This window comes from Thermobia domestica, chromosome 14, assembly GCF_964235325.1.
Source record: "Thermobia domestica chromosome 14, izTheDome1.hap1.1, whole genome shotgun sequence".
Taxonomy (NCBI): Eukaryota; Metazoa; Arthropoda; class Insecta; order Zygentoma; family Lepismatidae; genus Thermobia; species Thermobia domestica.
The window spans coordinates 14,023,095-14,047,550 of record NC_137467.1 but is presented as its reverse complement, the minus strand read 5'-3'; positions in this window follow the sequence as shown (position 1 = coordinate 14,047,550).

Sequence of the window (24,456 nt, the reverse complement as noted above, 5' to 3'; positions counted from 1 at the left end):
TATCAATCCATTTCTTGTATATAGTGGATACAATAACTTCCGTAAAACCGAATGGATTAATACCCAATTTGGTCAGTTCATTCATATTACAAAAATCGAATTCGATCCTTCATACTGTTTCAAAATGGAAGACGTTTGAAAATTTTAAAACCATAACTCCCTTCATTTTGAGTCATATGATAAAAAAATAAAGTGATTTCTAATTTGGTAAAAAAAAAAAAAAAACTCGGACAGTTGTTATAGAAAGTTCTTGAATATTTTAAATGACTTGATAATGTGCGCCACGAAGATTGAACCAGACATTGCCGCACTAGTGAAATCACACCATGCTCAAGTGTCTCATTAGCTTTCAATTTTAATTGTATTTCAATATGCGAGTTTTGTTGCATTTGTATCTTTCTGGTATGGAGGTCACATGCAATATGCATTTGTCATTAGTTTCACATCACACCTGTTTCATTTAAATTGATTTTTAGACAACTCTTCACCTGTTGAAAATGTTTAGTAGACCTATTTTTTTGTTGTTAACAGTATGTATAAAAATAAAAATATGCCTATCAGAACGAAATTCAAAGTAATATTTAAAAATATTTTACGGTACTAGATTATAATTATATTTATTTCTTCCGTTTATCTTCGCGACCTCCAGGTTGAGAAACTCTGGCTTAGGGTAAGTAGTAATTATTCATATAAAATTTAAAGGTACTACCCTAGTAGCAGAGCCAACTTGCAAATCGCTTGCAGTAAGCTTGCATTGCAAGTCGGCCAAGCTTGTATCCAGCTTCATTGGAAAACGTGCAAGCATAACGCAAGCTGGATTCCAGTAACGAAGTTACACGTGGGCAACCTTGCATTCAGTGTTCAATTCAAGCTTGACGCCAGCGTTTTACGCTGACGACAAGTCAAAAGCCAATGAACGGCCAGTGATGCTATGACGCTCTGCGAAGGGTCTAAAGCATCGCTTGCAAGTACAACAAAAGGCAGATTGTATGAAAGCATGCGTTTTAAGTGCAAGCGTTGAAAGCCAAACTCCAAGCACGCGCCAACTAGCCGAAAGCTTTCTTGCTACTTGGGTACACTGAATAGTTACAGAGATTTGAAGATCAGAAAAGAAATCAAGCCCTCTTTTCCCTTTGGAGGTCACATTTCGCAAAATTCTGTCTTATATACAATCTAGTATGGAAGGAGAGAATTTATCCAAGACTCCATATTTAATCATGAACGTGGTTAAATATTGTCTGCGCAACGAAAGTTGGTCTCTGACAGATACATGTACGTGCCGTTTAGTAAACGAAGTGAAAGAGAGGATTGTTAGAATCACTGCAGTATTCTTTCACACTGTTTCTAGGCAACAACCGCGCTGTTGCCGATAGTTGAGGGCTGAATATTCGGTGAAATAGTTGTTTTAGTATGAGATAGTGTGTGCTATGTTAAGTGTTTGGTTGCGAATAGTTTCAGTGTGTGCTAAGTTTACAAAATAAAGATAATGACTGAAAATTCTGGAACAACAATGAAAAATAAAAGTGGTTCAACATATAAAATTGTCCTGGGAAATGCTATATAACGTTCAAAGAGAATAAAGGACTCCTTTTACCCCACTTTAAATTTTCTTCTTGATTCGTAATGTAAAGATAGTCTATTTACGGGGGGGAGTAAACTCTACGGAAAGTACGTAAAAGATATGGTTTCGATGTAAGAATTTTTGAATTAGTCCTAGAAGCGACAGTCCTATTAGCGACAAGAACTGTTATCCGTCATACGAGCGACCGATTCATTTACATTGAGATGATGAAAGATATGATTCCCTCTCGGGTCAAATATGTTTGCTTCTGGCGTTATTAGCGTTCGAACAACCTTGCTACCCAAAAATGTACGTGACAGTGACAGAGTTCGTCAAATATATTTTCCCTCTACTGTGAATGCAAGTGAAACTTATCTTAAATTTTGAGTTAGATTTGACATGAAACATATCAAATAACAACGCGATAAAGGGATATTTCCAAGAGAAGTATATTTCTATGTAATTAATTATTGAAAATCCATAGTAATATCTTCTTTCTTCAAAAGCTCTGCTTTCTGTACTTAATTTAATTCAAATCTAATAACTCACTAAGTAAAGCAAAACATTTTATTTTGGAAAACTTAAATGTGTAACAGTTTCGCCAACTATCTACTTTTTACACTTTCTAAAACTATGAATAAAATGAGAAAAGCATTTCAATAATAAAAGACAGCTTTTGAGATCCCTTATATCTGATTGGCTATTCCCAACTAATCCCACCAATTACAATACAGTGCAGTCTAAACAATCCAAAATGTAAACAAACTCTTTAAATTATCTTTCTCCCTGTTGTAAGCTACCAAAACGTAAACTAATTGCTTGAATCACATTTCCCCCTTGTTTAGACTTATACATAAAAGTTTGTAGTATAACAATCTAATATAATGCCTTATCATTAGATGAATTATGTCCTGCAGGAGATTTGTGTAATAATTTCTTCGGGTACACCATGTTTTTAGATTACATAAATGGAGGGAGGGGCCTGAGGCTTTTCCTATAGGTAAAACATTAAGGTTTAATTTTTCAGTTGTTAATTGTTAAGGGTGTATATTCCTCGTACTTGTGAAACGGCTGGAAGAAATGAGACTTCTAGGAACGTAAATTTTTCATAGTACATTTTGTTAGGTTCTAAATCACACTAGCGTGAAATAAGTTAAAGAAGAGGGAACCTTATCTTCTTCCATTATCTTAGTATGAACGAATCAGTGACTCATAGGCCAGTTAACAGATCGAATCAGTCGCTCATAGGACAGTTAACAGTTCCTGTCGCACATAAGACTGTCGCACGTAGGACGGCACCAGAATTTTTTTTAGGAAGGAATATTTTATTAGAGAGGGAGAATATGGTTGTTATTATTATGCGCTATCATTTTTTGGCAACAGCGCCTCCAATAATCCACGCACTCTAGCCAACTGTCAGAAGCCAGCTCTTGTTGCGCAGAGAATAAATAAATCCTATCAAATCAATTGTCCCCTCAAATTAACGAATTCGAATGCAAATTCCAACAAATAGAACAAATTAATCAAAAATTAGATAATGTAAATCAAGTGTTGAGATAAAGTTTATATGCTTCAAGTGAAGTAGGTATCAACTATCCCTGGAACGTTATGTCGTATACCCATCTTGTGTTTAACTAATAGTAATGATAGAGAAATAGCCCAAAGACATCTTTTTTTCAGCCAATGATACTTGAGGCAGGTAATGAAGTATATTTCGTCAAAGTCTAATTGCCTCAGTAACAAGGCAGAGATTAATATTTGATTGTTCACAAGACCTAGTACAACGATCTGTTTGTTAGTGATTCACAGTGGAATTAGGAAATGATATACATTTAACTGGAACTGTTAGCAAAGTATCCAATCGAAGAAATAAAAATGAACCAGGTGATACTAACAAGAAACAAGGTAATCGGTTGGAATTGTGAAGTTTAACCCTTGCACTACCAACGGGGGTACTTTGTGCCCATCATAGTGTTTTTTTTAATTACTCTTATAATAGTATCTTTAAAATTGTGAAAAATAAGTGCTATTGCTCAACATATTTAGCTAAGGCGTATATCTTACGATGGTGCAAATTGAACAGTATGTCCCATAAATTTGCTATTTTAGACTGGTCGGCACAAAGTATTACCCCACGTTGGTAGGAGATGTGACTGAAGTGTCACTTCCAGATGGCAGTAAAATAAATAGTTGTTAGTTTTATCTTATGTACTGTTCATTTAAGTTTCTGTGAGAGTTTTGTAATTTGTTTCTTTTGCGAGATAACATTTATTCTTAACAAGTGGGTACAAAATGACTCTCCCTTGATAGTCCCGTTACAAAAAAAAAAAAAAAAAAAAGGTAGTGCAAGGGTTAATGATCTTGTAAATTGCAAGTGGAAGAAAACGCAGGAACACTACTGAAACGTTAAGGGCATGATTCAATTCGGCTGCTATTAGTTTACTTGCCCTGGGATTGATCCTAAACCATACGTGTTGGAAGCATGTACTCTGACATTGAGTTCTCTTCTCTCTTCTGATTTTTTTTTTTAAAAGATAACTTCAAACAGTCTAGCCTAGTATCCAAAGGCATAGCAGTGGTGACTTGTAAGGGTCACATAGCCAAAAAATAATAAAATTCGATAGTTGCCAGCTAAGGGAGGAAAATTAAAATACATCATTTGAAATCAAATGACATCTTTCAATTTAACGTCCCACGATTACGCCTTTCAAGTTAAGGGAGACGGATGATAAAGCGAGTTAGTAACGATTGAATAGTTGGTGGAATGAGAAACCAGGAGGAAACAGGTGTGCCACGAGAATACCCACAGACACGAAGTTGAAAAATGAAATGAAATCTTTCAAGTTTAACGTCCCACGGTTATGCCAGTTAGGCTAAAGGAGACGGTGATAATGAGAAATGAGTGAAATGAAGAAAGTGGGAGGAAACGGGAGAACCCCGAGAAAACCCACGCACACGGTGTTTGTCCACCACAAAGTTCACTTGGCGGGGGCTGGGAGCGAACCCGGGACCCCAAGCACCAGAGGTGAACGCTCTACCACTGAGCCACCGCGGACCTCAGACACGAAGTTGTCCACCACAGACTTGCTTGGTCGGGGATCGAACCAGGGACCCTACGCGTCAGAACTATGCTCTCTACCACTAAGCCACCATGCACCCCCAAAAATGTACAATTTATTGTAAAATGAAATGGAATTTGTAGTTGTTTGCACCACAGTTTTAAGCTAAGGAGACGAAAGAGTAATGAATTTGTGGATCAGGAGTGTGGGGGATAAAATCTTAAAAAGAACAAAATATAAGCGGTAAAAGATAGAAAATAATAAAAGCGCTTAAAAGCAAAGATAATAATAATAATAAAGAGCTTAAAAGCTAAGATAATAATAATAATAAAGAGCTTAAAAGCACAAAATAATTCCTCAATATTATCTATAAAAATTTGAAGTGTGTGCTAAGCCAAACAAATTAATACCTACATATGTATATAAAATTAGTTTCGATGATAATTTTATGAAATGATGATAGTCAAAGCTCCGAAGACAATCGTTAGATTTTTATGAAGTTTAAATGTGATCACAAGGAACGAGTATTATTTTAAACAAACAAACAAACAAACAAACAAAAAAGAATGATCAAAATTACATCATACACAAAATTAATGATGAAAACACTGTCAGTTCCGAAGACTGTAAGATGAGTTTCATGGTCTAGCTCTGAAGACTATCCTTAGATCCTCATGAAGTTTACATAAGACCACAAGGAAAGAACACTTTTTCTTAAGAAAAAAGAATCACCAAAATCGATGGAACGTAGTCGAAATTATGCGAGATCATACAATTATAGTATGAATACTGTAAAATTCTACATTGCTCCCAACACCATGCGCTGACTGAAAACAACTTCAGACGACAACCACGAAGAAGAGATCGTCAACCATCGCCAATGATCGTCAAATAACGAAGATTAATGAACGTAACAACATTTCTGCATAAAAGGAAACGGAACACTCTAGAAGGCATCAGTCTGTAAAGATTGATTATCACCTCCACTCTTTAAGACGCCTGGTCTCTGAAAGTTCCTTTATCCTTACCACTCTTCAGGGCGCCTGGTCTCTGAGAGCTCTTTTATCCTTACCACTCTCTAGGACGCCAGCTCTCTGAGACCTCCTTTATATTTACCAGTCTCTAGGACGCCTGGTCTCTGAGAGCTACTTTATCTTTAACACTCTAGGACGCCTGGTCTCTGAGAGCTACTTTATCCTTACCACTCTCTAGAACGCCTGGTTTCTGAGAGCTCCTTTATCCTTACCACTCTACGACGCCTGGTCTCTGAGAGCTCCTTTATCCTTACCACTCTCTAGGATGTCTGGTTTCTGAGAGCTCCTTTATCCTTACCACTCTCTAGGATGCCTGGTCTCTGAGAGCTCCTTTATCCTTACCACTCTCTAGTATGCCTGGTCTCTGAGAGCTCCTTTATCCTTACCACTCTCTAGGACGCCTCTCTGAGACCTTCTTTATCCTTATCACTCTCTAGGACGCCTGGTCTCTGAGAGCCTCTTTATCCTTACCACTCTCTAGGACGCCTGGTCTCTGAGAGCCTCTTTATCCTTATCACTCTCTAGGACGACACCTGGTCTCTGAGAGCTCTTTTATCCTTACCACTCTCTAGGACGCCAGCTCTCTGAGACCTCCTTTATATTTACCAGTCTCTAGGATGTCTGGTCTCTGAGAGCTACTTTATCTTTAACACTCTAGGACGCCTGGTCTCTGAGAGCCTCTTTATCCTTATCACTCTCTAGGACGACACCTGGTCTCTGAGAGCTCCTTTATCCTTACCACTCTCTAGGATGTCTGGTTTCTGAGAGCTCCTTTATCCTTACCACTCTCTAGTATGCCTGGTCTCTGAGAGCTCCTTTATCCTTACCACTCTCTAGTATGCCTGGTCTCTGAGAGCTCCTTTATCCTTACCACTCTCTAGTATGCCTGGTCTCTGAGAGCTCCTTTATCCTTACCACTCTCTAGGACGCCTCTCTGAGACCTTCTTTATCCTTACCACTCTCTAGGACGCCTGGTCTTTAAGAGCCTCTTTATCCTTACCACTCTCTAGGACGCCTGGTCTCTGAGAGCCTCTTTATCCTTACCAGTCTCTAGGACGTCTGGTCTCTGAGAGCCTCTTTATCCTTATCACTCTCTACGACGTCTGGTGTTTGAGAATTCCTTTTGCTAGAACGCCTCGTCTCTGCAGACACCTCATCACTCTCTAGAACGCCTGGTCTCTGAGTTTTATTTGCCTCTCTAGGGTGCCTGATCTCTGAGAAGTACCTATACCTAATCCTTGGCTGCAAGAGCCTTGGTTCCTGTCACCCTAGGACGTTTGGTCTCTCGGCTCCTACAAACTCATCAACAAACTACCAAATATTCAAGAAGAACTTAATATTTGATCTGTAATTACTTATTATTGTACAGAGGAGGAATTTTATAATACAAGGTGATTGGGAAAGTCCAAAAAGGTCCGTGTACCGTTTTTTAACTCTACCCGAAAAGACATAATTTTGTAGTACTGTTAACCATTGGAGAGTGGAATGGTCTAGCTCCGAAAATTATTGTTAGATCCTTGTGACGTTTACGTGAGATCACACGGAAAGACAGTCTTTTTAAAAAATCATCAAACTGGGTGGGTCTATCTCGAAGTTGTGTGTGGACATATGCATATTAAAGTCGGTTAATTACGGTTTTCACACTACACTCATTGAGGTGTTTCATGGTCTCCAAAGACTATCCTTATATTCTAAAGAACTTTATGTGGGACCACTGGGAAAGTATGCTGCTTCAAACAAAGAAAGGAATCACCAAAATCGGTTCACCTATGTCGAAGTTAGGCATGAACATAGATACATAGAGAATCATTAAAATTGGTGCTCTTATGTCAATGTTATGCGTTAACACAGGCACATGGAAAGTCATTAATAATAGTGCACCTATGTCGAAGTTATGTTTGAAAATAGAAACATAGAGAATCATCAAAATCAGTGCACCTGTGTCGAAGTTATTCTTGAACATAGACTCAGAGAATTATCAAAAGTAGTGCACCTATGTCGAAGTTATGGGTGAACACAGACACAAAGTATGTATAAAAACTTGTCAAACTGTGAGAATCTCTCTCTTTTTTTTAAGTCGGTTGAAAACGGGTGAAACCCATAGATACGATGTTGTATATCACAAATTTGCGTGGACGGGTGTTGAACCAGGAACCCCTCCAACCAGAATAATTGTTGTATAAAAACATTAGTATGTTTGATAAATGTTCTTTCCTTAAGTTATAACAATAAAATGATTTTTTCAACGAACTTAAAAAGGTTCATTACTGAATTCTCTATCTGTGTGTCTGTGTTTATTATTTGCGAATTTTTCAATTTTCAGCTCTCCATTCGATAGAGCATTCGTGTCACTCTTACCGTTCCCGAGATATTGGCCAAAAAAGTTTCGATTTCGGAAGATTGAAAGAGCCATATCTCTGAAACCATATGTCATAGATATTTTTGGTGTTCATCAATACCTAAAAAGGATGGTGAACATTTTGGTACCAAACAGTAACTGGTGGCCACTGGAGAAACTGGCCACCGTTCTCCAGATATTGGCCAAAAAAGCTCGGATTTTGGGAGATTTAAGGAGCCATATCTCGGGAACCGGAAGTCATAGGGAGATGACATTTTGCGAATTTTGTAATTTTGAGCCCTCCATTTTGAGCACGTGTCTTCATAAAACAACATATTGTAGAACGTTTTAACAGAAGTCTTGTGGAAAAAATTTAGAACTGAAGGAAATTATAAATTGATAGATATATTACAAGCAGCCCCGTATTTATATATTATACGTTTGTTTAAATAATTTGCCGCACCCGCACAGAGTTTGCAGTCCTCTCAAAACGACCAACATTAGAGTTGAATTCAGTTTTTGGGGTCGCTGAGATGAATAGTGACAGTTTTAATCCAATCCAAGGTCATTCTTCACTCCCTGGAAACGGGCGAGATTTTAAAAGTAATTGAAAACGACATATATTAGTGTTAAATTCATAGTTTTCGAAGTCACTGCGTTTATTTGTATCAGTTTTCATGATGTTCAAGTTCATCCTCACACCTCTTGTGGTGGGGGTGTGAGAGGATGACTTTTTAAAAATAATCAGAAAAGCTAGCTAATTAATAGCTACTGTAATTAGAGCAAATTAAACACATTAACATATTTTCTTGCGCTTCCGCGGGACTTTGCGGGTTATTAGTTTTAAATATTACTTTACTCTGAATCTTACAAAAATCCAAAATTTTGCCGCCCCTTAAATTCTGCCGCCCTGTGCTCGAGCACATAATAGCACCTACCTAAATACGGGCCCGATTACTAGAATTGTTTACATAGAACAATCGGTATAAAGCCTGTAGAAGTTAATAAGAAAAATTAATTCTTTTTAAGTTCGTTGTGGCAATGTTCTTGGAGCATTCTCAACTGGTTTACCAATGTGATTTCCCTCAAGAACTCTACTAAGGCATATAGAAAAATAATAAATTAAGGAAAGAGAAAGAGAGAGAAAGAGAAGGAGAAAAGAAAATTAAGTTCTTTTATTTATCTTTTTAGTTTTTAAGCCCTTTGTACTTTTTAATTAACATCCAAAGTGTAAGAAAAAAGTTCTTAAACACTGTAATGTTGATATTTCAGAATCTCGTGAAATAGGCCATCTGTTTCTGTTATCTAATGTTTTTATTATCGCGTCTTTTGAGGGTACTTTGACTTGTAAAACGTTTGATCGTTTTCCCACCACGAAAAGAAGAAGAAGAAGAAGAAGAAGAAGAAGAAAAGGAGCAGTTAACATCGCCACGATCTTTGTATGTCTTATTATTCGAAAAAGGCAGGGATGGGGTGAAAAAGACAATTACCGGAAGAAATTGTTGCGTTTTCTTTTTTCTTTCTTTTTTTTTTTGTCTCTCTGATGAAAATAGAATTAAACCGATTATTGCAGATGAAAATTAGTGAAAATTTGAATTACAAATGTTATTTCAAGCCTTTACATTCCCTTTACCCATTTTTTTCTTTTTAAGAACTAAACTCCCTTCTCAACACATCTCATTAACTTTAACATCTTCTTTTCAAATTGTTCTCAACTTTGCTTTTGTCATTAAAAAAAAAACAAAAAAAAAAAAAAAAAACGTAGGAATCATAATGAAAAAGAAATAAGGACGTTACAAACTTTAATGACATGTTTTAAAAATGTTAATTCTTTTCCTTCTTTTAAATGTTAAGAAAAATCTACTTATGATACATAAACATCTCAGTCCGTGAGTAACGCTAATTGTTAATACCGCTCCACTACGTTTACTCTTCTGTCTACCTGCTTGCCTATTTGAAAATGGATACTGATTATATTGAACACGAATGTGCTTTCCTATTTATTATTAAGAGGCCCTCATTCCGGCGAAATTAAAATACCGCTAATTTTACAGTAATCATGTGATATCTTCAAAAAGATAAAATATAATTGAAATGTGCAACAAGAGCGCCCTAGACAATATTATTTTGCGTGAGGTACCGTTTACCACAAGTCACCTAGTGGCTTTCCGTTTTCAGCCGTTTAGAAACGCGAAAATAAATGCCGATTTTCCAAAATGGCTTGAAATCGAAAGCAGATGAGTGAATTGTGATAATGGTATCTCATGTAAAATAATATTGTCTAGGGCGCTCTTGTTCCACATTTCGATTATGTTTTATCTATTTGAAGATATTATATAATTACTGTAAAATTAGCGGCATTTTAATTTCGCCGGGATGAGGCCTCTTAAGGCCAGTGGAGGGGGATAGCTCCAGGCTGGGGGTCCTAGGCTCCCCCAAACTTTAGGGCTGGCCGTAAGCAATTTGCCGCCCCATGCAACGACATCATTTGCCGGCCCTCTTTCTCCAGAAAGAACAAATCTTAAAAGCCACGAGTTTAAGTATTGCTACCCTATCATGAACAACCAAGAGGAGGGAAAGAGCTCTCGCACTCAGAAACACAACAAATACAATCTGATTGTGTCTCTTTTTCTTTAAATAATAATTTATTATGTTACTGAAAGATAAAGCAAACACATCTAAAGGGGAAGATAGTAATTTTTTGCCTTTTTTTAAAAAAAATATAGAATTCAATATCGAACTTCAGTCTCAATATATCAGTTTGCAATTTCAGTTCAACTTGCTCTTGATTTTCCTTCTATATGTATTAAATTTTTTTAAAAAAATGTTTCCACTTTCTATTATAAGGAACTTTTTTTTTTGCGATAGAGACAAGACAAGTTTTCGAATCAAAACTGTGATAACTAACTAAATGGAACAGGTGTTCGCTACTATTCGAGAATTGTGTTCTTGTATTTGACAACAATCAACCAATTCATGCTGGGATTTGTTTCACGGTTTGCTTTAGCACTGTCCATGTGACCTTAAACTAATGCAACCTAAACATGATTTATGAATGTAGTATTCAAATAGAAGGTCAGCTTAGTAACTTTAACTATCATCATCATGAAGTCTGTTTTCAACAAGAAATATTTATTTTAAATAATATAGTTATGACAGATTTTATCGCCCCTCAAAACTTGCCGACCCATACAAATGCACATATGGGAACCGGCTCTGATCACAAAGAAATACTTGACTGAGTTTACAAGACAGAAAGTATTTCCATCTTTCCATTCATATGTGCTATTTATTTGGTTACTTCATAAAAGGAATTTTAAAAAGAAATTAAAGATCGAAATAGGAAAATATTTCACACACGTACTGAGAAAGTTAATGTCTACTTTTATGCAAAGTTAGAGAGAAAGTAATCACAAATATTGCTTTAAATCAAGTTGATAGTTTTCTTCACAAGAAAAATCAATGTTGGATAGAATTGTAAAATCTGTGCGCTAACAGTGGGGATCATTTACCTTCATCAATTCATTAAGATAGCGTCGTAGATAGAACAGTGCTCTCATAAATATTAGAACAAAAACCAGGCCAAACGTGAAGTGAAGTGAAGTTATCATTTTCGAAATGGAGAGGCAAACGCTTCATCATAGCTAATCGAGACGGTCATTTATTCAGGCAAATTGCCTCACCACTTAATGAAATCAAGAACACAACACAGTATATTGTCTATCTTTCTCCTAATAAAGAAGCCGTTCCGCGGGACGTAAGAGAGAAAAGGAACAATTTTCCCCCAAGTTCATAATGCAGGCTGTGGTTTTACGCCATGGCCGAGAAAACGATACAGATCTCAAGGAAGAATGGGGAACAGAAACGCAGAATGTATATATATACACGTTTGGAAAAGGGTCTTGTTAGGAGAAGTATGGGGGGGGGGGAGAGAGAAGCCCAGAAGGAAATGGACCCCAATGACGAGTGAAAATTGTGGGACTATTTCTGAATCGATCAGAGAACTGGGAGGAAGAGAACACTTTTATAAGAGAGCATATATAACCATTTGCCACTGTAAATATTTTATCTTCTAGTTTTCACCATATCATTAATTAATGTCCCTATAACTGTCCCAGAAGAATTCCCTCGAGCGTTTTCTCCACCCCCCCCAAAAAAAACCTAGCTCTCAGACCGATGACCATGGTGATTGCTTGATGTGCTCATTCATTTTTTTTTTCCGCAGAAGTTTTCAATATTTAACCAACTTCCCGCACAGAGTTAGATGGAACGGAGCAAACCAATGGCATATTTCCAGTAATGGATGGATATAGGGAACTGTGTATTGCCGTAGGATAAGAAGATGTTCTTTCATAGCAGATTTTACTTAATTTTTTTTACCTATCTTTTAGTCAACACATTTCCAAGTATTTTAAAGTAGATTATATACAGGGTGTTGCATAACTGTGTCACAGTATTTTGGAACAAAAATTCATATGGACCCTGCTCAAAAGTGGATAGTTTCGGAGTTATAGGATGCCGAAAACGTGAAACAAGTAAACTTTAGAAGGTCATAGTTCCATTACTATGATACCTGTAGTAGTCGAGTTAAGACATGACTGAGGAACTGGTATTTTTTTTTTTAATTTAAGGCCTCCACATTCCCCTGCCGTTGCCAATTACTTTTGGACTTATTATAGGGCAATAGCAACTTTGCCTCTGCCTTTATTTTCTCTCTTTACTTTTATTTTCGTGTGTATATATATATATATATATATATATATATATATATATATATATATATATATATATATATATATATATATATATATATATATATATATATCTTTTTTGGTTATTATTCCTCAGTAGGTTGAGGTGAGGTATATTTTTCTAGCATGGCATCTAATACTTTAAACCATGCCCTTTTATGTACCTTTTTTATTTTTTATTATTTTCATTTTTATTATTTTCTTTTCTTTTTTCTTTCTTTTTTTTTACAAAAACGGACAAACCAGTAAAAGAATATTACAAATATGGTACGCCATGAACCACCGAACAATGAGGAACTAGTATGTGAACTATCGAAATATCTATGTTTAAGAATGCTCCAGTACTTCTACACCAATTTTTAGACGAAGATGGAGAGCGATAAGTACTCCCAAACAATCTCTCAAAAAATGGCTGTGCAAGTACCGGAGGTTCTGAAAGATGGATATTTGGATACTTCAGATACTTGTTTCTCAGTGATGTCTTGACTCGACTACGATCAGTCTTATAGTAGTAAAATTATGGACCTTTAAAAGGTTTTTTTTTTTTTTTTTTTTTTTTTTTTACAATTTCGGCAGGCACTTTATAACTATGAAACAATGCCCTTCCAGCTACAGGCCTATACGACCTTTCCCCCCATATTTTGATGTAAGGAATTTCTTTCCAAAATATTGTAACAAATTTTTTTTGTACCATCCTGTAGTATTGTTATCCAATATAGTAGTTGTATAGATGAAATATGCTACCTGAGAATGGAGTAGCAATTACGTCAACTATCAAAGGTTCTGTTTTATAATGAACAACATGTGTTACAGTGTGTTTGAGAAATAACTATACATCTAAGGTAGGTGCAGGTAAATACGCCATGTTAAGAGTGTTGTATTTTTTTTTATTGCCTTAATTTTCATGAAACACAAAGAACAAGACATGTGCGTTGCAGAGTAACCTTTTCCTCATGTAGAAAAAAATGTGGCAATGATGCAACTCACTTTTATTTTGTACCCAAAGTAAAAGAAAAAGTATTACAAAGTGGCGTATTTACCAATACGTGCAGGTAATTACGCCAAAGTCTAGGATACGCCAACTACTACTAGAAACCTGTAATATATCTTGCAATTACTTGCATCGTCTATATTATACGAACTCAAATATTATTACACAACATGGCTGAAGCAAAAAATAAAATAACCAAAGTGCAAGATGAAGATATAAAGATAAAATGTAAAAACGATAATCTCCAAAGTTGGAATGAAGTTCCAAACTGAAAAGTTTTAGTCCCTAAGAAAATAAACAGTGTCACTGTACTATGACTTTAAAAAACCACACCGATATTACATGGAACATGTGGGACAAATGAAAACATCTTTGTCTTCTGCAGTCAGTCCCGCACAAGACCTGGCGTATTTCGTTGCACCATGCTTGGTATTGATTTAGTAGCCATGGAATCACACATACTGAAATTATACTTACGAAACAAAGTGTTCCTAGACGGACATGAAATAAAGCGTACATTGCTGTTAACAACGGCAATGTTCTGAGTTAGCACGGTACTAATAAATGATTCTTACCTCTTGAAATAATAACGTTTCCACGGAACCTTTCCGAAGCAAACAACACTGCACGCCGTGGCGGTCTCAGCGCTGTCTCCCGGAGTATTCGTCAAATCGAACTTGTCCAAGACTGTGGCACATATTGCAGGCGCATTTTAGCGGATTTCGTTGGAAACGTCTCAGCACTGAAACTTGGCGTATTTAGCTGCACTGGCGTTTATACCTCCAGTTACCTTATATGAACACAATTATACGTTGAGCGATTGCATTTCATGTTAACTAACTCTACACTATGTATTGTGGAACCCGAAGATTCAATGACGCATTCACCAAAGCTCTCCATTCACTTCTGTATTTAGCTAACTGGATCTAGTTTCTACTTTGTACTCATATTTGTGCGAGGGACCTGTTGATTTTATGCAACTTGTTTTGTTCTGTTTCTTAAGACTCTAATCATTTTTTATGTTACATTCCCTCCCTACTATGTTAAATGACATTTTTATGTTCTATGTCAAGAGGACAAATTTGAAAGGTGGTTTAGCTTCTCCATCTTTTTGATTTTGAGTAGCAAAAATTATTTATTCAATCCGGTTTCAACGTACAGTAAACTCAGTAGATATGTTAGTATTTTATTTCGCTCTTCTCTTCTCATTCAGGAAGAAAATTGAATTTGTTGCGGGGAAACACATTCAGGTCACTTAATTTACCATACGCTCAATGGCGTGTTTCTCTTTTCTTCCGCCATTTCGTTCTTCTGAAGGAAAGAGGAAAGGGAGTAGTTAGAAGAAAGAAAAGTCAATTGTGTTTCTTTACTAGCTACATTCCAGATCCCTCTGCCTTGTTCCTTTCTCTGCCTTGTTTATGTTTCTTGTTTTGTTTTCTTGTCTATACTAATCGTTGGTCCGACCATTTTTCTTTCTTTATCACTGTCATTTCCTCTTGGTTTCCATCTGACTTAAGAAACCCTTTCACGCCAAAATTAAAATACTGCCAATTTTACAGTAATTATATGATATCTTCAAATAGATAAAAGGTAATCGAAAAGTGGAACAAGAGCATCGTAGACAATATTATTTTACATTATATGCCGTTATCACGGATCACGTATTTGCTTTCGATTTCCAGTCATTTAGTGAATCGGCATTTATTTTCGCGTTTCTAAATGGCTGCAAACGGAAAGGTACTAGGTGACATGCAAAATAATATTGTCTAGGGCGCTCTTGTTCCACATAATCTTTTATCTATTTGAAGATATCACACAATTACTGTAAAATTAGCGGTATTTTAATTTCGCGGTGATTAGGCCTCTTAAGGACTATCTCCACTATTGGGATAGAAATATGCATTGAGGCTCGCAAAAGCTAATTCTACCAGGATAACATATATTTTTAAACTTGTTCGTTTAAGTGGCAAAAACAATCATGAAAATCAGTTGCTATTTCTCAAGACAGTTTTGAGGAACTATAATTGCTTTGTGAACTAGGTAAGTGTCTAAAAAATGAAGTTGAAGTCATTGCCGTCCCATGGGTAGATCAAGTTGGACAGTCGACGCAGGCCCTGCGCCATAGGACAAAATAATTAGGCACTTAAAGAAAAATAATAAGTTTACTATTTCTAATACATTTTTGAGCTCAGGTGGGCTGTCATGTAGCCAGAATGGAAGAAAGTAGGGACACTTTCAAAGCCTTAATTGGAAGACCAATCGGAAAACAACCATTAGGAAGACCTAAGCGCAGATGGAAGGACAATATTAAGGTGGACTTCACAGAAATAGGAATACAAAGTACAGTGTGTCCACAAAATCTGGGTACATAAGAAATTCTAATAATTGTTTTTGTTTTTTCAGATTGAATTATGGCTCTGTCTAAAGAAGAACGAATCGAGTTGATACTCTTAAGTGGACGAGAAGAATGGTCGTATCACAAAATTGCGGAAGAATTTAACCTTCGACACCCTCATCGCCAACCTATTTGTTTTACTGCCGTAGTTGAAATTAGTCACCAAATTTTAAGAAACATGCAGTGTGTTGGTCAAACCTCATTCCAGACGACCAAAGACTTCAGACGAAACGAAAGAGGCTGTCTTTGCTGAGGTTTATGCAAGCCCAAAGAAATCGCTTCGTCGGACATCCACGGAGTCGGGTGTTCCAAGGTCAACCATCCACAAAATCCTGGCAGAGGAGAAGTTTTATCCGTACAAGATACAGATATTGCATCACTTAAATGAATATGACACCGACAGACACATGCAGATGTGTGAATGGTTTGCAGATAAATTGGAAGAAAATATCAATTTTACTAAAGGCTGTGTGTTGTTCAGTGATAAAGCTGTTTTATGTCAATGTGAAGTGAACAGGCAATATCTTCGATACTGGTCTCAAGGCAATCTACATTGGATGAGTCCATTCAAACAGCAGGGCTGCCAAAAAGTGATGGTATGGTGTGGTTTGTGGGAAGCTCATGTGTTAGAACGTTTCTTCTTTGACGAACATGTAACGGGTGAGACTTATCTGAAAATGCTGCGAGACCTTGATGCTTCAAACTGAGTTTGGGTGAGGGACATCCAGACTGGTTTCAGCAGGATGGGGTCCCTGCTCATTTTGCTGCAGCTGTTAGAGATTGATTGAATGGCAATTTTCCTCACTGGATTAGCAGAAGAGGTGTTGTGGAGTGGTCCCCTCGTTCGCCAGACCTTTCTCCCCTGGATTTTTTTTCTGGGATATACTGAAAGAGAAAGTTTACTCGATGAAGATGAGAAATTTAAAAATCCTCACAGAACGCATAACCAATCAGTGTGTTGAAATCGATCTATTCCATCGAGTTCACCTTAATCTTGCAAATCGCGTCAAATTATGCATTAAACAGCACGGAAATCATGTTGAAAATATTATTCCTTAACATTAAATTGACTAAAATGTGTTTTTCCCATGTACCCAAACTTTATGAACTCTCTGTAGAAACTGAGTCCAGTTGGCTAAGGATAGAAGTCAGTGGGGAGCTTTTGTGAACGCGGCATTGAATCTCTGAGTTCAATGGGCCATAGAGTTAGTTAGTTAATTTACTTTGGGGATTCAAAATCATATATTTAGAGATGATGGAGCATCATTTTGTAAGACATTTTAGGTATTATGTATTAATAATCTTGTTAATAGCACTGGCATTTCAGCGTCGCTAAGTTAATTAATGGTAGTCCTAATGCCATTTACGTTCAAGTTCAGCTCCCAGTGAGTGCAAGACCCTCTGAGCATTCCTAAGGGGATGTGTAATTGACAGGCGTATAGTAATAAAAAGAACTACCGATATTAGTATCGATTCCATAGCTTCGGGGTTTTCAAATTGATTGGTTGCAGTTCCGATGGCTTTTGAGTTCAAATTCAGCCTCCAGTAGGGGTAAGATCTCCTACCTAGCGCACATAGAAAGACTGGAAGGGGTAACATATGGATAGAAAACAACCAATATTCGTATAGTGTTCATAGTTTTCGGGGTCGGTGAGACGAACAGTGACACTCCTGATGGATTTTAGGTGTACATTCAGTTACCGTTAGTACCCCTAGTGGGAAATGGTGATATGAAGAAAAAAATCAAAGGCTACCGATATTAGTATTGAATCCATAATTTTTGGAATCCTTGGTGATCTTCCTATAGCCTTTAAGTTTAACTCCCGTTATCACCCCTAGGGTAGTGAAAAGGACTTGACATATAAATAATAATCGAAAACGACCGTTATTAATGTCGAATCGAGCGTTGTCAATGTCGCTAAGATTAATAATTACAATCCCGATAGCGTTAAAGTCCAAGCTTAGGCCTCAGCGGTATCCGGGTCAGAAAGAGTGAGAAATAAAATGTCTCATATGACTGAGATTAGTATCAAATCGCAGTTTGCTTTCTTCAGGCTATTAGGTTACAATCGTGATTATGGTTAATCGCAAGTTTAGACATGAAGGATCGTGTAGACTGGATTGGGAATGTACAGGAGCAACGCCAACTAAGTTGTTCAGCATATGTCTATTTGGATGTATGTGTATAAACGTGTATTCCAGCGTAACTCCAAAGCGCTGGTGGAGCAAATTTAACCAAACATGGTAGACAAATTATGTTCAAACTAAAAAAAAAAAAAAAAAAAAAAAAAAAAAAAAAAAGTGGAAATGAGACAACCCAAGGGATGTGAGTTGGAAGGAGTGGCATGTAAAAATAATGCAAAACTATTGATATTAGTGACGTATACAGGGTGTACAAAAAGTAATGTCGAAAAATGAAACCACAGATTCCTGACGGCAAAACTAGCAAAAAAAAAAAAAAAGTTTCTATGTTAAATAGTCCGGAAGTTGATAGGGGCGGAGCTGGACAGATTAGAATATGATGGGAAAGTAACTTCACATCTCCCTACCGGAATTATGATAGAAGCTAGGAAGGGGGACCAGAAATACGTAAATATCATATCTGCTTGACCTGTTAAGCGCATGTTACATAATTGCGATATACATTCTCCATATGTCATTTAGGGATTCACCCAGTGGCGTAATTGAGGGGTCCGCAAGGCCTGCAGTGCGGGGGGGGGGCACCATGAAGAATATGTCAAAAACTGTAAGCAACAAAAAATGAACTGAATACGGAATATCCATTTCCCTGAATAATATTGTTTACTTTAGAAAAGGAAAAATATGCTCTGGATGAAAAAAATATCCATTCTAGTAATATCAGTATTAAAAAGTCATCTTAGCACTCGGGGATTAAGAAAAATAATTTTGCTGCCGACTGTACAATGTGCTGAAAATGTCTCTTTTTGGCGCAAAAAAATTTAAGCAAAAGGAATACGTATTCCTATTACTACATTCAGTTCAGAACCTTTATAACTTGCGATTTCAAATTGGTATTACACAATGAAATAAAGTTAAAAACAACAATTCAGGAACTAGCATATCTCCTATTAATAGATAACTATACTTTGGCTTCTAGCATTTCCGGTGTAAACACAGCTTTTTTGTTATTTCCGACCTTACCAATAAATGTTTCTGCAGCGGAGAGATGTTTTTCAAAAAATTAAAACTGATAATGAACTATTTACGCAGTTCCATGTTTCAAGAACGATTGACCAGCCTCAGTATTTTAAGTGTTGAATGTGAAAGAACAAGAGCAATAGGCGTAAGTAATATAATAGAAATATTTGCAGAAAAGAAAATGATAGAAGATTACACCGCTTCAAATGAACTTCGACATTTAGCATGATTCATTTTAATTGTAATTTAATTATATTCCATGGTCACTATGTTAATTATGATTTATGACCCATTGTCTTCTACAGGGACATAATATAGTGGGAAGTTAATGAGCATGGAGGGGCCCAAAAATAATCCTGCGGTGGGGCGACAATTTTGCGTTACGCTACTGGATTCACCGAATGTCTGTACGGCAGGGTAATGAAACGGTGCTGTGAAGATGGAAATCATACAGAAAGAAGCTGTTTTCCATGGCACAATAGCACGCACATGTACAGTCACGAACATTAATAAATGGAGGTTCGAGCCATAAGAAATAATGGCTTCAGCCTCCATTTATTAATGTACGTGACTGTACAATGGAAGTCAAAACAAAGACTACTGAGCATGGTTGCATAATTCAAGGAAGCAATGGAAAGTAGTATACCAGATAGAAATTTGTAGAGAGAGAGAGAGAGAGAGAGAGAGAGAAAGGGTAGAAAGAACAAATGTAACTAGTCATATAGTGTAATAAAATAACATGCAGAATAAACAAAGGCGCACTGTACTTGTAACGTAGTATCTAACACAGAGTAGCATTGCGTACAAATTACTAGGTCATACGTACTGACAACAAACGTATCTACGGAAGATGTTCCAAGTGCTGTCCTTCCATATCTATGCAACGTGCTAATCGTAGCTGCAATGAGTTTCGAATACGTTCCATTGTTCTCGGTGTGCTGCGTAACTGTTCAATGCGGTTTTGTAAGTCGGCAAGTGTGTGAATAGAAGAGTTGTAAACAACGTTTTTGAGGTGTCCCCAAACACAAAAATCAAGAGAATTCAAATCCGGTGATCCGAGAGGCCAAGCTATAGGGCTACTGTAGCCTATCCAGTTACTATTATTATCCCGGTAGGCAGGTGTGAAGTTCCTTTCCTCCTACACTTGAACCTGTCTATCTCCGCCCCTGTTCAATTCCGAACTATATGTCATATAAACTTTTTTGCTTGTTTCCATGTCAGGAATCTGTGGTTTCAATTTTTGCCATTACTTTTCGGACACCCTGTATGTAGGTTTGTGTGTTTCCATGTATGTTATTTGTATATGATGTCTTCGTCCAAATGGTTTCTCGAAAAAAAAATTAATAATAATAATAATAACATTATTTTAAGGATTGTTTATTGCTTTCTACAGCCAGTGGCGTATACATCTGTCCCAACAATGGAGTTAGTCCTTTATGTCGTTACTTCTGTTTTTCCTTCTGTTTGTCCCCTCTTTCATCTCATCTTTGGTTCTTTTCTTTCTTTTTGTCCAGAAGAGAGGGTGGAATCAGAGACCGTAAAAAAAAGGAAAGATAGATAGAGAGAAAAGAAAGAAAGAAAAAAACGCACACGGGTAGGTTTCTGCAATTACCAATTTGTGTGAAGTCATAATTTAGTTTTCACAAATTGTCCCTTTTCGCGCGCGGCAGTTATTAGTATGGAGAAAATGGCTCTGAGCCGCGAACACTTTCAGAATTCAAATAAGATGAAGAGATTGTTTGTAGTAACCCCCTGAAAATTGTTGGTTGGCTTGTTTGAACATGTTTGCTAACAACGTCCACAAATCCTTTTTCCACTTTCTTTGTGTTTAAATTTGCAAATATATTTATACACATTCCGGCTCATAGCTGTGCAGATTTAGGTTATTAAAAAGAAGGTATTTTGTTTTATTATTACATTTCCAATCTGCGAGGTGTGATCAAAAAATACGGTGAATTATTGCAGGCTTGGAAAATAACGTAACTAGTGTTGCCAACTGGTTTTTCACCGGCCTGGCCGGAAATATTGCTGTAATTTTAATTAAAACCGGTGACCGGTACAAATTTCTTACCAGCCCCTTTAAAACCGTTTTTTAAATTTGTATCTATTTATATTTTGCATGCACTTCACCGTTTATTCGAGCCTAAATTTGAATTATTTGCGCATTTCAATGGAAGCTCTTCAAATTAAATGGAGGTTAAAATTGTTCTTCGATAGAGGGCAAGACGTAACTTATCAGAAAAGAAAGCGGAATTTTAGAGCTTTCGTACCGTATATAGGATGTATATTTGCAGAGCTCATTGACGCTTGGGCTGATTCTAAATAAGTCTCCAAATTGCCATTTTAAAATCACCAAAATAGTCGCTAATCGGAAATATTATTTTTTGTCCCTATTCTGGAAGTCGAATCCCCTAGATTTAGTGACTTATCTCCTAAATTGGCAACACTGGGCTCTGCAGGCTGACTGAGAAGTCAGAACGTGTTTCAACTAGGGATGGGCAAAATTGGTTTTTATAAAAACCGGAAACAGATTTCTAGAAAAATCGAAACCCTAAAAACCGACATTTCGGTTTTCTCCAAAACCGGTTCGGTTTTTCACCGAAGCCGGTTTCGGTTTCCTCAAAAAAACGGTTCGGTTTTTCACCAAAGACGGTTTCGGTTTTCGCCAAAAAAGGTTCGGTTTTTCACTGAAACCGATTTCGGTTTTCTTCAAAACCGGTTCGGTTTTCACCGAAAGTGGTTTCAGTGAAAACTTTTGGAAAACACATAAAACTATTTTTGTGGAAACATATTCGTTATCCGGAGAACAACAAAACACTATTCTGGTCAGAAATAGAACAAATTCTTTTTTTTAGAAAAAACGGCGAGAAACCGAACCGGTTTTTGTGAAAACTTAACCGGTTTTTGTGCCCACCACTAGTTCCAACTTGACGCTGCCTGTCTCTAGGATCAGGCTATCGAACAAATTACATCAAATGGTTGTAGGTTGTAGTGCCAACAGTTGCCGCTGCTTAAAGAATTCACTCACAGCATTTCTTGGATATTATGATAAGAAGGCCTTGTGTCCATCTTAAACACAAACTAAATACAACTTTCTTACAAGGCTGTCTATAATCTTTATTATAAATTAACTAGACGTGTTACAGTTTCGGAAGTATCTGAAATCGATTTATGATTTCAGTTGGAGTAGTAGTCTGAAGAAGGAAGTGATATACTTCCGAAACTGTAACTTGTCTAGTTAATTTATAATAAAGATTATAGACAGTAGTTCGCATTTCTTGATCACACTTTGTAACACCACTGGTTCTTAATAAATATTTCTTGAGCCACAATATCTAAAACAGAACTTTGAAACGTAAATATCATTTATTTACACCTTCGGTTAATATACCTATTACAAACGATTAACTTCCTAACCATCAATTCTTCTGATAACCCTGCAATCAATTACTCAACAATCTTACTTATTTATATATTCAATTTTTGGTAACTAAGGAGCACTAATAATCTTTTCAATACAAATTTTCTTCTTCTTTACAAAATATGCTCCGTTGTCGCACCTCTGATCATCTTTCTAAGACCGGTACAGGTAAATAATAGTACAACATACCGTTGTATCTGGCGCCACGAACATGGATTTCATTTATTTATTAACAATAAATGAAAAGAATCCTGGACCGTACAAGTATACACATTTTGATCAGCCCTTGTATATACATAAAATTATATTTTACATCTGTATCATAAAATCAATCACATAATTAAGCATATTCTTTGGCCTTACATTGTAATATAAATATCAAAGTACATCAACAGAAAAATAACAATAATAATACGGTCCACATTTTTTTTTACTATATTTACTATAATGTATATAGTTTAATTCATGAAATTGAGGATAATTGCACAGAATTAAATATAAATATGTTCTCTAATAGAATTGATCCAGATGTAAACACGGAATAAACATTCTACTTGAATATACATATAGATCGCATAAAGGGCTTAATGAGTAATTATAGTGTTGTGAACACAATAAAACAATATAGCATACTTTAACATTGAAGAAAATAATTGTTACACTAGAAAAATAGTTGAAGATAAAATAACATGAAGAAAAATACAATAAATAAGTTATATAATTACTAGCAGCGTTCACCCCGCTTCGCTGCGGTCACCCCGGAACGCAATAAACTTTGTTACTTAGATAATTTTTACTTTTTCGCTTTCAAGTGATATGATAAAAACCATAGAAGATTGCAGTAAATCTTAACATTATATCGCCTGTCATTTATGTTAACCCGCCCCGCTTCGCTGCGGTCATCCCGGTGCTGGCATATTGTAAAAGTGTCTGTAAAAATAAGCAAATCAATTAAAAAATTTTAAACAGAAGATTCAAGCTATTTTCCGCTGTATATCGCCTGTCATTTATGTTAACCCGCCGAGTGACACGGTCATGCGGGTTGCATATAAATACGTTTATTTTTACCTATGATGAACTAATAACAAAGGATTTGTACGTTATGGACACTTGAATGGTCAATTATCTCAAGACACTGGTAATTAAAAATTAAAGTGATATGATAAAAACCATCTAGGGTCCAAATCCTAATAACCCCCCAAAAATGAAAGAAATTGGTTCAGCCGTATTAGCGTGATGAGCGGACAAAATTTTGTACGTTCTCTTTTATATATATAGATGAAATACGACGTTTATCTCTTTTTGAGATTGAGTTCCCTCTATTATACATTATTTATATTAATTTTACTTATGATCTCAGGAGGGACTACATTTTTGATTAAGTCCATTCATATCTTTCTAGTATTTTCGGTAGGTTGCTAAAATAATAAACTGAATAAAGAACACATTAACCATAGACATAAGCAAAGTCGATCTAATACACATCTGCCGGACGCCTTTTTAATGGTTCAAGTTATTCGTTCAAAGGGCGCAATTAAGGAACATTGTATTCCGCATTCTTGAGTAGAATCGGATCGATTGTATGCATACACAGAATTTGGATTTCTATTATTATAATTGCTACCACCTATGAATCGATTTTGTGCATAATCACGATAATTGTTGTTACTTCGATTATAATTTCGATGATTATTTCTGAAATTCCTATTATTATTTCTTCCATTAGGTTGAGTTGAGTTACCGGTAT